Source organism: Rhinopithecus roxellana, chromosome 17 (genome assembly GCF_007565055.1).
Source record: "Rhinopithecus roxellana isolate Shanxi Qingling chromosome 17, ASM756505v1, whole genome shotgun sequence".
Classification (NCBI taxonomy): Eukaryota; Metazoa; Chordata; class Mammalia; order Primates; family Cercopithecidae; genus Rhinopithecus; species Rhinopithecus roxellana.
Genome location: NC_044565.1, coordinates 75,138,893 through 75,153,942, shown reverse-complemented (window position 1 = coordinate 75,153,942; position 15,050 = coordinate 75,138,893). Strand labels below are relative to the sequence as shown.

Genomic DNA, 15,050 nt, shown 5'->3' with positions numbered 1-15,050 from the left:
TATCTACATACATGTCTGTGTTTTGGCATAACTAAAACATATTTTACAAAACAGTGTTTATTTACCCTTACGATGTGCAGGGCACCCTGATATGTTCTCTTCTAAGCTATTCTTTTCATATAATCTTGAGTCACTACACGTATTTCATGACTTCATGAGTTCCCTAATAGGTTACAAGCCGGTAGTTCAAGGGCACTGGTCAGGAGTCACTGTGAAAGAGTACAGACACAGAGGAAGCAGTCATCGCAGGGGACCACAGAAAGGTTAGGAATACTTAAGCCAAGTAAAGGGTGAAAATGAGACGTAGGGCTGAACAGTGTTATCTCAATTGAAAGCCTATATATGAAGACAATTGTTTTCCCCAACTCAAGCAAGGGAGGAGAAGTCAATGCCTGACTTCAAACCTTCAAAGGACAGGCTGACTTTAGTTGGTGGCTGATGACCTTAAATTGAAGCCAGTGCTCATTTACCATTCCCAAAACCCTAGGGCTCCTGAGAATTATGCTCAGATCATGCCACTGCACTCCAGCCTGGGCAACAGAGTAAAACTCTGTCTCAAAAAAAAAAAAAAAAAAAAAAAGACTTTCTACCAGCAAAAAGATCACATATGATTTGAAGGCTCAGAGGATCACGAGCATTTTTGAGCAATAAGGTATTTTTAAATTTTAATTTAAAAATTAATTTCAATTTTAAACAATTAATGTACTTTTTTTAGACATAATGCTATTATACATTTAATGGACTAAGGTATAGTGTAAACATAACTTTTACATGTACTTGCAAACCAAAATATTCATGTGACTTGCTTTTTTGGGATACTCACTTTCTTGCGATGGTCTGGATGTGAACCCTCAGTATTTCCCAGTGTGCCTATAATGACTTTGGGAGGAAGGCTGGGGGACAGGGGGTAAAGTAAAAAAGCTAAGTCTTCATTTACTAGAGCAAGACATTTTAGACAACATCTAAAGTGAATAAATGGGGAAGGGGCCATATGGAGATAACTATAAGAACTAATAGGACTTGAGGATCAAATGAGCAAAGGGGTGGGGACAGCCAGGGAAGGAGTCCAGCAACTTGCAGTTTTCAAGCCCGCTGGAAGGATATCTTTGGTTCAAAGCCGAGGGGAAAAGTAAGTGCAATGAGGTGTGCCGAGTCATGTCTGTCAGAAGAAAGGGCCACTCTGTGAGAGGGCAAGAATGATTATGCTAGTTTAGAAACAGAAATGTGGGGTGGATCTCTAAGGAGAGGTTAGGAAAAGCCTCTGAGTTTAGGATAGTGACATTCTAGGAGAGGCCAACATCTTCAAATGCAAAAATGTTGCAGGAAAAACAATAGGGAGCCACACGGTCCTGGAGGACACTCACACTTAATGGTAGGGACATAAAGAGAATATAGGAGGACAAAAAAGTCAGAAGAGGAGAAAAACAAGAATCAAGTCAGTTCAAAAATGTAAGTGGAAGAAAGTTTCTAGGAGGAAGCGGGAGAGGATCACCTGCAAATTGCTGCAGAAAACCAAAGGAATAAGAAATTAGGAAAGGCCGCTGGGTTTGGTTGAAGGTCACTAATCTAAACTAACAAGGGCCAGGGAAATCAACAGTGTAGTGTTAGGAATGGTAGGAGCCAAAATATGACTGCATATTATGTGATGGGGAGATACTAGTGACACACACAAAAGAAAGAACAAGAGAAACAGGCCAGAGGCTGGGGTCTGGCTTGCCATCTGAAGACTTGAATCTGCAGAAACCTCTGTATCTTTGTAAGCAAAAGGAGACAATCGCATAAAACTGCTTTCCTTAAAAGAAAGAATTAGTCACACACTGTTTACACTGCTGCCTTCCTAGTGGCAAGTTTTGGCGCACAGACGGACTAAACTTTTCCATATTTCTACTAAATCCATTATTTGACCTGCGGAGAGGGTGGGAGGATCTGGCAGAACACAAGGCCCTTTCCAGTTAAGAAAAGGGCTTTGGACCTCACAGAAAGGAACCCCCAATAGACCACAAAGAGTTTCCCACAGAAGTCCAGTCCAACACAATCTAACCCGTTCCCTGTGTTGAGGGTCCTTAGTTTTATAATCAGGAGTAAGAAAAAGCAGAAGAGGAAACAGGGATGCAGGACGAAGGTGCAGGTGGTCAACTTCAGGCTGCCAGGGTCAGTTTTTCTCCACAAAATTCAAGTGATCAATTGTACCCCACCTGCCTGCAAGTTATTGAGAAGGATGGGTGAATGCTACTCCAAAAGCAGGATAGGCATTCAAGTCAATTAAAGTGTCAGCTATGATTTGATGCAGAAAACCTCTTCCCCCTGGAGAGTACTCAAGGGCAATATGCACATAGGGAATAGCAAAGAACAAGCTATGGAACCATCAGGAAGATGCTACGTGGCAGCATCACACACACACACACACACACACACACACACACACACACACACTACACATAAAGGGAGATGAGGATTTATGGTCCATGATCCCATCCATATGGAATTACCTATCAGACCAAAACAGAATTAGGAGGTAACAGGCTGCTGATGAAGAGACTAAAGGGAAGCACATACAGACAATGCAAACAGCATACAGACTATGCATATAGACAGTGCATACAGCATACAAACTATGCATACAGACAATGCATACGGCATACAGGTTATGCATACAGACAATGCATACAGCATACAGACTATATATACAACACAGAGACTGTGCATACAGACAGTGCATACAGCATACAGACAATGCATACAGACTGTGTGTACAACATAGACATTGTGCATATAGAGAGTGCATACAGCATAAAGACTGTGCATACAAACGGTGCATACAGCATACAGATTATGCATACAGACAGTGCATGCAACATACAGACTATGCACACAGACTGTATAAAATATAGAGACTGTGCATACAGACAGTGCATACAGCATACAGACTATGCATAGACAGTGAATACCGCATACAGACTGTGCATACACAGTGCATACAGCATACAGACAGTACATGCAGACAGAGCATTATAGATTGTGCATACAGACAGTGCATACAGCATACAGACTGCATACAGACAGTGCATACAGCTTACAGACAGTGCCTACGGCATATAGACTGTGCATTCAGCATACAGACTGTGCATACAGACAGTATATACAGACAGTGCATACAAACAACATATACAGATTGCTAGTACAGAATATGGGAAAACCAGAGTATGCCAGAAAAACATAGTAAAAGTAAAATGAAACAAGCAAACACAAAGTCATGAAAATGGGATAAATGAAAATATAAAAGAAAGACCAATAAAAATTATCTTAGACTAAATGAGATGAAAGAGACAAAAGGGATTGAGAAATTAAAATGAAAGAAAGTAGATATTTGAGGGAAAAAAAATACAGAAAATAAGGGAATTTTAGTAATGGTCATTAATAAACATGATCAACACATGAAGTAATTCCAAATCTTCCCTTAACCAGCGGTTCTTAACCAGGGGCTGGATTTGCTTCTCGGGGACACCTGGCAATGTCTGGGGACATTTTTAAGTGTCAAGACTTGGAGATGGCAGATTGGCATCTAGTGGGGAAAAGCCAGGGATGTCACTAAATATCCTATAATGCACAGGACAGCCCCGCACCCCAACAAAAAAAAGTATCTGGCCCAAGATGTCAATAGTTCCATAGTTAAAAAATAGTCCTCTTGGCGGGGGGCGGTGGCTCAACCATGTAATCCCAGCACTTTAGGAGGCCGAGACGGGTGGATCACGAGGTCAGGAGATCGAGACCATCCTGGCTAACACCGTGAAACCCCGTCTCTACTAAAAAATACAAAAAACTAGCCGGGCGAGGTGGCGGGCGCCTGTAGTCCCAGCTACTCGGGAGGCTGAGGCAGGAGAGTGGCGTAAACCTGGGAGGCGGAGCTTGCAGTGAGCTGAGATCCGGCCACTGCAATCCAGTCCCGGCATCTGGGCGGCAGAGCGAGACTCCGTCTCAAAAAAAAAAAAAATAGTCCTCTTAAACGTGGGCTATATCACCAAACTATTATAACAGATATGAGTGAAGAGCCAATGGCAGACAGGTTTATAAAGATGATGGGGCCAGGCACACAGAAATTTCAACCCTTGAGAAGGAGGAGATCAAAACTGCACAACCTCTTAATGTGTCCTCTGGATGCCCCATTAGGCCAGAGAGGTGGCCCCATACTCAAGTTGCCTGGATGTAAGATATATCCTCTTCTCTTCTATGTTTAATTATGAAAGCTACATGCTAAAAAAGCAGATATCCTATCTGCAAAAGATGAGGTAACTGTATTCAAAAATTCTGAACAGCACAGTACAGCGAAATCATCAAAACCTTGAACTGAGTAAGTTATTTAACAAGCAACCATGGAAAGAAATACTGTTAATAACTGAAGTCCTGAGTTCCTCAAAAAATGAGCTGCTACATTTGGTTACTCAGGACAGCTTACCTAAAACCAAATTAAAAAGAAATTGCAGCCATCTCCTGTTTATCTAAACTAAAAAGGGCCAGAGAAAACCTAATACAATCCAAAAAAAAAAAAAATTCAAAATATAAACAGTTTAATCATTAAGGTTCCTAGCCTATTGGGAAAATGCTAATCATGAGACTTTTCAACTGAATTCTAAGAACCAAATCTGAGCTCTACCACTTATCACGGGAAGGAAGGGAAAAATTACCTCAACTTCCTCATAGTGATATAAGAGTAATGACATTGCCTCACAAAGTTAATGCAAAAACAATGAGGAAGGGTGATTTTTTTTATGATGGGTGAAAATACCTAGCACAATATCTGATATTCGATTCTGTCACTCCTCTTCCAATAAGGACCAAACAGAAACAATTTCATCCCTCTGATAATATTAGATTTCTACTAAAAGTCTGCCTAAGTGTACAATTAAGAAAAAAGCAAAGCTTACTTTTTAAAGCTTCATTAAATATAAGCTTCACTTAAAAAATTCTTTTGAAGTTATTTGTAAACAATGAGCCCAGAATATGCAAAGTCCCATTCAGCAGTCCTAGGGTCAGCTGTTCACACTCTTAATAGTTAATGAGTTTGTAAGGGTCAAGGAACCTAGCACTACAACCACTGTGAAAAATCAGTTTTGCAGCTCTTCGAAAAGCTATTAAGCACAGAATTACCATATAATTTGGCAATTCTTCTCCTAAGCACTGAAAGCAGGGTCTCAAACATACTTATGTTCCACCGTTCACTGCAGCGTTATTCATAACAGCCAAAAGGCAGAATCTACAACCCAAATGTCCTGGAACAAAGGAACAAACAAAATGTGGTTTGTCCATGCAACGGAATATTATCTAATCCTAAAAAGAACTGAAACTCTAACACATGCTACAACACAGATGAACCTTGAAAACATCATGTGAAGTGAAATAAGACAGATATAAAAGGACAAATGCTGTATGATTCCACTTCTATGAGGTCCCTAAAATAGGCAAATTTATAGACAGAAAATAGAGCAGAGGTTATCACCAGGGGTTAGCGGGAGAGAGAGAGCGAATTACTGTTTAATAGGTAGAGTTTCTCTTCTAGGGGGATGAAAAGTTCTGGAAACAGAAAGTAGTGATGGTTGCACAGCACGGTGCATGTACTCCCAGGAACTGCACAGTGAAAATGGGTAAGATGGCAAGTTTTACGTTACATATACTTTACAAAAACTTTTTAAAAAACTATATAAAAAAGGCCATTATACCCCAGATTCCTTTAAAAAAAAAAAAAAAAAAAAAAAAAAAGTCAGGTACCACAGTCAATGAGGGAAAAAGAAGCTGGGTTTCTTGCCCCTCCTGCCCCGTCCTTCATATTTCTGGATGACACAGTGTCAAGCCTTGTTCATCTCAGCCAATTTCAAATATGTCTTTATCCCCTTTTAGGCAACCATTTGAGATGCCAATTCTGGAGTAGCAGCTAGGTATATACTTCTATCCCAAATGTTATCAACTTCATTTTTACTCCTCCTGCACTCTCGCACTCTTCACTTAGCTGTTCCCATGAACCACAGCATGAGATGTCAGCCTCTGTAGCCGTTAACATGTTATGCTCTTCAGTGATGCTCCTCTTACCGCATTGTAAGGAATTAACATCCAGTTTGCCAGATGTCAGACATAACCTTTATCCACTTTCCTGGGAGGACTTTCCTGCCTAACTTCGCTCACTCCCCAGATTCTTCTCCCACTGCATTGCTGTACCGGTTGATTTACATGTTTTATTCAACTCTCCACCTCGCACCCTAATGGAAGCAAGAAGAGACAGTCATGGATTTTGGTTTCGGATGCTAATTTTATATATTCCCCCTTGTGACCTTTAAGCCTAGAAGAATTGAAAAGGTAGTGGGAAGATGTCAGAGAAGTTCTTCTTTCACAATTTTCCCTCTTGGTAGCCAGCACCTTCCTGATACTAAAGCACTATGAGAGGCACCCACAGAGTCAAGGATAAATCCAATGGGTAGGAGGACCCAAGCACCCACTTCTCCAGGACAGGGCATCCATGTGGCACACGGTGCTCAACACAGGGGACGAATAAACTGTACCACACAGGGATCTGGGAAACTCAAATTATCCATCAGCCCGTGCCACTGAATCTCTTGACAGCCCCAACTCAAATGTTACCAAATTCCTCTAAGTCTCAGTCTCTTCACTTATGAAGTATAGGATTCTATGAGATAGTTCCATAGTCCTCCAGCTTTCAGAGTTCAACCAGCACATCAAGAACTGTAGCTCCAAAACTGTTCTCCAGTCACACCAGAAAAAATATTTCATATGGGAAAAATTTTTAATGTAATGTACATGTAGATATCTATTCAAATTAGGAAGAGAATCTCTCAGGGTTTTATTTTCTCACATTCAAGCTAAATAACATTAAATAAAAAGGGAAAATTCTTTCAATTTTTAAGGTGAATGCAATAAACTGTTTTTCTCAAATGGCCTTGTTTTTTTTCTATTACAATTGCTGCTAAACTAGGTCACCTAAGTAATAAATATTGAAAGCATTTAACCAAATTCAAACATCTGTTCCAATCCCCTTTTAGGGCTTGATCCAGCTGAAACAAAATATCTACTGCCCTACAGGACCTGCAAGATCCTCTAACACTGCTGAAAATGTTGGAGGGGTTTTTTTCCCCTAAAGCCAATATATCTGGAGAAAAAAAAAATATGGCTTATTTCAATATGTCTGGAGCACGAGTACAAAATTATATGAGAAGTTGCAAAATGAACAAGTAAATCTTCTTATACTAGGACAATAGGACTCATAGTCAAACTTCAGCTGGGTATGTACCCAATTTAAGCCCCAACTTGGTAGGTCTGTTCAGAGAACATGGTGAAGGTAGTGCCTCTATGGTTTCCATATATACTAGGAGAGCCTTGCCCTGAGGCTAGTTGCACTACTTTGCATTGGAATTTCTAAGCAAATAATTCAAGTCTGATTTTCGGAAAAAATGTATTGACTTTATAAAATAAAGTTCATTTGTCGGCCAGGCACAGTGGCTCACACCTGTAATCTGAGCACTTTGGGAGGCCAAGGTGGGTGGATCACCTGAGGTCAGAAGTTCAAGACCAGCCTCGCCAACATGGTGAAACCCCATCTCTACTAAAAAAAAAAAAAAAAAAATACAAAATTAGCTGGGCATTGTGGCACATGCCTGTAGTCCAAGCTGCTCGGGATGCTGAGGCAGGGGAATCACTAGAACTCAAGAGGTAGAAGTTGCAGTAAGCCGACATCGTACCACTGCACTCAGCCTGGGCAACAGAGTGAGACTCTGTCTCAGAAAAAAAGTCATGTGTATATAAAAAGACACCATAAAGTTAATAGTTAAATAATACATTAGAAAAGTATCTGCAATGCACACGAAAAATTAGGGCATAAGATACAGAAGTTTCCCACAAAGTGATAACAAGACAAATTGGTGACTCAATGCAAATAAAACAAAACCCAATAGGAAAATGGACAAAGGACATGAATAAGCAATTTACTAAATAAATCTAAATGACCATGATATATGAAACAATGCCCACCACACCAATACTGAGGAAAAGGCAAACATAATGAGATTACATTTGCATTCACCTTGCTAATTAATTAGCAAACTATTTTTCTTAAAAGAACTATTGCTGATAGGGATATAAAGTGGGGGGAGAAGTATACCCTGGAATCCCTAATAGAAACAGGAATTGTAACAGACTTTGGAAACCAATCTATAAAAAGTTACATTAAAAACTGATGTACTCATTGACCTACTAATCACATTATTTAAGAAATAATAGTCTAGTATGTAAGGATACATATTTAACATGGTTATTGAATGACTGTTTATAACAGCAAAAAGAAAAATTAACAGAAACTAAATGTTCATTAACGGAAGATTCGTTCAATAAATCAGCACATTTACAAAATGGAGTGCTATATAACCATTAAAAATCAATCCTGTCAATGTTAGGGAAGAATTTCTATGCTGTATTTTAAGTGAGAAAATCAAGGTGTAGAAACATCAATATACTATATCCTTTTTGTTTATTAAGCAATAAAAAAGTTAAAGATAATTATATAGACGGAAGAAAAACACAGGTTATCCACCACATTATTAATACTAGCTATTTGTGAAGGAGAGTGGTACCATTATAAAGTGGGAAAAGCTAAAAAACAAACTAAAATTGAATTTTAACGATGTCTATGATGTTTTTTAAAAACATGGTATTCCAATGGTGTAAATTGATATGTGTATTTCATAGGTAAATGCATAAACAGATGATCAGAAACAAAATACTTCCAATGATCCCACTTGATTGTCACTGCAGTGGTCTTCAAACTAGGCGCCATACCCAAAGAGTACAAATTACAATGCTGGGATACAAAAGAAAAATACTAGAACTTTACATATCAACTTTTATTTTATCTGTAGTTATGTTATTTCATCCACTTGAACTATTTTTAGGATGCTTTATAGTGTTAATAATATATTGCCTTAAAAGATGCATATATAAGGTAATATTGAAACATTTTTGCTGATAAGCATATGCAATTTAAAAGTTTAGAGACCATGGTGGATACATTTAAGCAGAGTAATTTTTAACATCAGTACTCCTTCAAGAAAGTTTTGATTACAGAATCTAGAGGCAAATATGCTTCTATAGAATCTGTAAGCATATATGATTCTATAGAAACAATGACTAGAGCCACTGTTTCAACTAGGATTGGGTTTATCAGTATCTTCCTCTCCCTTCCATCCCCACTCCTACCCTATCAGTCACCAAGTTATCAGAGCAGGACTTCTCAGACAGAAAACCACCACCACCACCACCGCCGCCACCTGCTATCACTTTCTCTTTTGTTTAGTTTAGCTTTGTTTTAAAGAGATGAGGGTCTCACTACATTGCCTAGGCTGGCCTCGAACTCCTGGCCTCAAGTGATCCTCCTGCCTCAGCCTTCTGAGTAGCTAGAACTAAAATCATGCACCACTGTGCTCAGCTACTTTCTATCACTCTCATATGTCATCTACCTACACCCATCACCACCAATTTCTTTCCATTCTCTTACAATTGGATTTTCACATCATCTGCTAAATTCTTCTCCCAAATAATCCTGTGAGAATGACTCTAAGAATGAACTAACATACGCTTTAAAAACTCTGAAAACTACAAAGCACCATAAAATTGCCACCAATGATCCTGTTGTCATTCTTGTCAGGATAATCGGTTGACAGAACTCACAATTCTTGAGATCTCAACAGTATTTGTTGCAAAACTCTTAGATTTCTGCATATATTACATCTATGTTTGTAATAAACCCCACACTACTCTATTATATTGAGTTCCCATCTGGTGTCCTTCTCCTTAAGCCTAAAGAAATTCCTTCAGAAAGTCTTGCTGTAGAGATGTGCTACAACAAATTATCTCCATTTTCATTTTTATGAAAATATCTTATTTCACCTTCATTTTTGGAGGATTTTTCTTTGGATACAGAATTCTGAGTATAGATAGTTTATTTCTTAGCACTTTAAAAATGTCATTCCACCATTTTATGACCTGCTTTGTACCTGATGAGAAGTGATCATTTGTACTATTGTTCCAGTCTATGTAATATGTCTTATGACCCTGGCTGCTCTCAAGATTTTCCTTTATCTTTGGTTTTCAGTTGTTTTATTATGCAGTGCCCAGGTGTGGTTTCCTTTCCATTAATCTTGCCTGGGGTTTACTGAGATTCTTTGATCTCTAAATTTATATTTTTCACCTAATCTGCAAGACTGTCTAATACTATCTCTTTAAACATTTTTCATGTTACATTTGCTCTCTTCTTGCCTTCTGAGACTACAATTACATATATGTTAAATTACACGACATTACTCCAAAAGTACTGAGATTTTATTCATTTTTCTTTAATAATGTTTCTCTTTCTTTTCTAAATAATTAATATTGCTCTACCTTCAAGGCCACTTACCCTTTCAAACTTCCACGTGTTTTTTGATGTTTTCTGTTTTTCTATTAAAAATTCCCCCATCTTTTGTTTCAGTCAGATCATATTTTAAGTCCTTGGGCATATTTATATATATGCTTTTAAAGTCTTGTGCACTAATTCCAACATCTTCAGTCATCTTAGGGTTGTTTTCTACTGACTGTTTTATCTCTTGCCTATGAGTCAAATTTCCTTTTCTTCTCATGATTATTAGGTACAGAATATCATGAATATTATGTTGTGGAGACTCTCTATCTACTCTAAATAATGTTGATTATTTTGTTGCCCAGGCAGTTACTTGGCTAGATTCAAACTCCAAATTATCTTTCCTCTACAGTGTGCAGCAGCTGAAACTGCTCAGTTCTTTCAGCTTTCCAGCTGTTGCTTTTCACTAGGAACTCTGGAGTCTCCCCAGGATCAGCCAAGAAGTTTGGGTAGAGTTTATATAGATGTTTGGGGGTCCCTTATTTCTTTAGTTAACTCCTCTCCAATTTCAGTCTGCTTTTTATTGCTCTCAAATGCCTTCAAATAATTCACTTTATATTTTGTTCAGAGTTTGTAATTTTTATCTGTAGTGCCATTAGTCTGATAAGAAAAATTTGCCCCATCTATATCCTAAAAACATATTTCCTTTATTCAAGATCACTATTGTTATACACTGATATATATTTTCTTGCTTTAAAAAAGGCACAGAATAAAACCATTCTTTGTTAATTTTAAAGCAATTAGACTACAAAAGGGGCAGTAAAGTTCTTAGCTTTTGGTTTCACAGCAACAGTTTACTTACACTAGAAAAACTATATAGCATACAAATTTGGAAATAATTCCACCTCATTATGCATATTTACATTTGGTAATGGAGTTATTTTTAAAGTGAGGAGAAATATGTTATCATTAGAGGAATGGGTAAATGCAACTTTTTTTCATTTGGAAGATAGCATTACCTTGCACATTAGCTCAGAAAGCCACTGGGTTTATAACCATGTGCAGTGCAACTCATGAAAGCAGTCTGTTTGCCAAGGCCAAGGGGATTCACCACATCTCTGGCAACTGGGGAATCTGTAACTTCTAACACACTGAATAATAAAATAGCATTATTACGTGGTACTCACAGAGTACTATACGCCAATTACAGTAAATGACTTTATGTAATTCCCCAGACCTTATCTGTAATTCATGTGATAATGGTCTAGTACTTCTTGAAGCAAGCCAGTTGTAACTTCACCGATGAAAAGCAGTGTTCAGACAGCTAAAAGGGACTTAAGAAATCACCTAGTCCAATCTCCTCATTCTACAGGTGAGGAAACTGATTGCCAAAGAAATTAAATAACTTACGCAACATCAAAAAATTAAGTAAATGTCAACAATGGCAGAAACAAGTCTAGAGACAACTGCTTCTTCTAATATCTTACATTAGGTCTCCTAGATACAACAAAACAATTAAAATTTAAAAAAAAAGAAAGTATCAGAGACAAAAGTCTTAAGGGAAGAAGGAAACTGAAATGGAAATCCCTAAATTGTGACTCTCTCACAGCTTGGCATGATTGGGCTCATTTAACCTTCTTATGTCATTGAAGAAGAGACACGAAATTAATTTATTCCAAATTGTTTTGCAGAACTATTAATAAAAAAAAGTTATAGTTTACAAACACGAAAAACTCTAAAAGCTTTACTGAAAGTTACATATCATTAACTTACATTACTAATCCACTACCTTGTATTGCCAGAACCCATTTATCCTGTTAAAATCTCTTTTTACATCTTTAAGTTTCACATTAAAGTACTTATGTAGGACCCAGGAGATGCTAAGTTCTAAGTCCCACTTCGTTGAAATGTTAAAAAGAAAATAAAAAGAACTAGTTATGTCCACATTTCTAAAATATATTGCTATCATGAGATTTCTTAGGAATGCCAAGGCAAGTTCTGAGATGATGATGATGATGATGATAATCACATCATCATTACTGTATATGACCATAATAGTTCTCAGCGGAATTCAATTAGCTGGCTTCTGATAACTGTAGCTTCACAATTATGATTTCTCTTTGTAAGAAATCATTGTATTTTTAAACCAAAATAAGAGTAATTTCTGCTTATATATACACACATATATGTATATACACGCATGTGTACATATATACATATGTTATATTCATTGCCTAGGGTCTTAAGAATGAAATCAAGAGAAGAATTTGGAAACATTTACACTGGCAAATGCAGAGCCCATGAAGGTAAAACATTAAAAATGTTTTGAGCAGGCGTATCCTAGCTGCCAAAAAAGAAAAAAAAAAACTGCCAAGAGAATGTTTCAAAATCCTTGAATTGTTCCAACTGTGTAATTTTTTTTCAACTGTTTCCACCAGGCAGTAAATAAAATCCCATTAGAATCCTCGAACAACAGGCTATCTCACTGAATAGGAGGGAGAGCAGGGGGAAAACAATATGGAGGGGAAAGAGGGGCAAGCCAAAAACGTTTCCATTTAACCATCTTAACTGCTGTAAATCATATATTTTATTTTACTCACTTATTTCCCTTTGAAAACACATGTAAGTGAAACAAAAGCTTGATTCAAATATACCAGGGACTGCTTAGAATGTTGTGAACAAAATGCTAGATTGTTGAAAGACATGTTCCACTTCAGAAAATGTCTGCTGGAGTTCGTGTGGGTGCCACATGGTCTTCTATTAGAGTGGATGCTCTGTGGGGTGGTCTCTTACTCCCTGGGTTCCCTCCCCTCCACCTGTGACAGAAATGAAAGGAATTTATGAAATTATAAGTGACTGAAACATTCCCCCTAAAAGGAAGGAGTGCAGGTCTATGAATCAGTCCCTTGCGGGCAGGTGGGATTTGTATAATAAGGAACAAAATATACTAGCAGAAAATAGGTCCAGGTAGGTTGGGAGGGTGGGGAAGAGAGGTGGTGAGAAGAATTTGAGAATTTAGGGTCATGGAAATGGGGACTTTTTGGAGGCAGCTGCTGTATGCAGAGTTCGAGGGCAACAGGGAGAGAGGATTTCAAGTTCTTCTGTGGGATCCGGGAGCTCCTCAAATACTCCCTCCATTTAAACCAAAACTGAAGATAAATTACTGATGTTCTCTCTAAGGCTAAAATTCCACCTATGAAACATCCTTCTAGTATTTATTCCTTCCAAGAAAAAAACATTTATCCCATTGTTTGTATATAATACAGATGATGAGAGAATGGGATAAAAAGTCAGAAGGCAGGGAGTGAGGAATAACCCAGAAGGCTTAATGTCTGGAGTTGTCAACACCTATTTGATGGGAGTCTATATTGTAATTCTAAACCTTTTTGCTTCAAAGCCCAGACTGAAAGGTTTGTGAGTTTTACAAGTTCTAACACAAGACTATCTTTTCAATAAATTTGGTATTTTGAAAAGAACTTTATCATGGCATGCCACAGACTGTCAAAGACAGAACTCAATAAAGAATAGATCCTTTACAAATGGCTAACTAGTAAATGGATGGGCTCTGATTGAGCAGGGTCTCTGGGTGCCTTGGAATTCTGTGACAAATTGTGTGTGTGTGTGTGTGTGTGTGTGTGCGCGCACGCGCACGTGCACAACACAGCACCAGGTGTGTTTTTGGCAGATTGTTAAAGGGGTCCATACTTTTTTTTTAATGGCAAAGAACTATAGAACAAGATTACCTACTACTACAATTTGTAGTAGGTAACTTCCCTCACAATTTGTAGACGAAAAACTCAAGATGTAAAAAGGCCACTCTCCACAGTCACACAGCTAGAGGTGCCCCACGCCTGGCCAGTGTCGTCTGTTGGAGCTGGGGCTAATGTGAGGACCTCCCTCCCAGGGCAACAGGGGAGGCCCCAATCAGGGAATGTCAGAATGAAAATTCACTCTGAAAGTGGAACTCCGAACAGCATCAAGAAAAGTTCAGAAAGTTTTCCTGAAGAGCTCAGGAGGCAGATTGTGAAACTGGACTAAAGACTGGGAAATCCAGACCCAAGAGACACACACGGGACAGATGCTCTGAGAACACAGAACTTCCTTTCTGGCGAGTAGTCAGAGGATTCGGCACCAAGTACAGGGGATTCTTGCCACCATCCTTGAGTATATTACAACTCTGCATTATACTCTGGTAAAAGCAATGCTTAATTTCTACCTAGAAGTGTTCATAAGCAGCATTCATTCAACTAAGACTTACTGATTAACTTCCATGTGCCAAGGATGCAAAGATAAAAGAGCAGAGAGTAGTGAAGACAGCACAGATGTTGACCTTGGACCATCTTACGTAGGAACCTCAGCTCTTCTATTCATGGGCTGAGTATCCTCAGGCACTATTACCCATCTTTGGCTTAGTTGCTTCATCATTAAAACAGAGAGAGACCAGAACTCAAAGGATCTCTGTTACTATTTGTATTAACATAAGTATCTATGCTTAAGTTGCTCATAGACCAGAGAGGACTAGGAACAATTAACTACTTACAGCCCCACAGGACTAGAGGCTACCAGAAATACAGGAAGTGTCCGTGGGAGGAGACGACACACTCCCCATGACCACCAATAAGAGTCATGCAAACATACATTGCATGCACACACATACATA

At 38.4% G+C, this 15,050-nt stretch overlaps 1 protein-coding gene across 9 annotated transcripts in view; it reads right to left on the bottom strand.

The window, feature by feature from the left end:
* LTBP1 (latent transforming growth factor beta binding protein 1) overlaps window positions 1-15,050 on the bottom strand; it is a 444,191-nt gene that overhangs the window by 286,237 nt on the left and 142,904 nt on the right. The window lies entirely within an intron of this gene.